General features: G+C 61.0%; 1 long non-coding RNA gene across 1 annotated transcript in view; it reads left to right on the forward strand.

The window, feature by feature from the left end:
• The first annotated feature begins 283 nt into the window (after nucleotides 1–283).
• Nucleotides 284–839, forward strand: part of LOC103582679 — a 1,723-nt gene continuing 1,167 nt past the window's right edge. Inside the window, exons 1-2 of the long non-coding RNA XR_549778.1 lie at nucleotides 284–402; nucleotides 487–597. This is a non-coding gene — a long non-coding RNA (uncharacterized LOC103582679). The remainder of the gene's footprint in view (nucleotides 403–486; nucleotides 598–839) is intronic.

The raw sequence follows: 839 nt of genomic DNA on the forward strand, positions 1-839 counted from the left end.
CTGAATGCGGGGAGCGACAGAAAGTTTTATTGTCGTTGTTATTTTACAGCTTTAAAATATTTTATTTTAAAATATGGAAGGCGTCACGAATTTGCGTGTCACCCTTGCGCAGGAGCCATGCCACCCTTCTCTGCATTGTTCCAAGTGTTCCTGTACGTGCTGCCCAAGCGAGCTCTACAGAAAGTTTCTGGGCCAAGCAGAAAACGCTCAGAGCGCTCAGTGCTCAGCGTCCGGAGCACGTGAGGCAGCCGCGGGCAAGTGCCAGGGCTCGCGCAGGACGGAGGGTGGGGTGGCTGGAGAACGGGAGCCCGGCTGCAAGCCCTCTGTTCCCCTCTGCAGCGTCGAACCCGGCAAGTGCAGGAAGCATCTGGACTGCCCAGCCCTGGGCCACGGCACTCGGAGGTCGGTATAAGACCATGAACGCCCTTGAGCCGCCCATCTGTCCTCCCACCTGGACTGCGAGCTCCTAATTCCTCCTGCCCACAGGATGTGCCTGAGGAGAGGACGTTCAGCGAGTGAAGGTTTGCGAGGAGACGCCCAGGGGGCAAATAAAGCCAGGCCACAGCACAGGAGCCCCATCCTGGCAGCCGGCCTTGGGTAAGGGCCTTCAGCGTAGACGCCCGGGCAGTAAGTAAAAGTAAAGGATCGGGCTGGACGCCCAGAATCAACAAGGGAGAACCGGAAGGGCCAGGCCTCCACATAACTGCGTGGGTGGCGGCAGGGAAAGACCCCAGGACGACGGGAAGGAAAGGGGCGGAAGGAGGAAGGCGGGGAGAGGACTGAGCGGGGAGGGAGAAGGGTCGCGGGCGGGGCGGCGGGAGGGGCTGCGGGGCTGCGGG

This window comes from Galeopterus variegatus, unplaced genomic scaffold (genome assembly GCF_000696425.1).
Source record: "Galeopterus variegatus unplaced genomic scaffold, G_variegatus-3.0.2 Scaffold17302, whole genome shotgun sequence".
Lineage (NCBI taxonomy): Eukaryota > Metazoa > Chordata > Mammalia > Dermoptera > Cynocephalidae > Galeopterus > Galeopterus variegatus.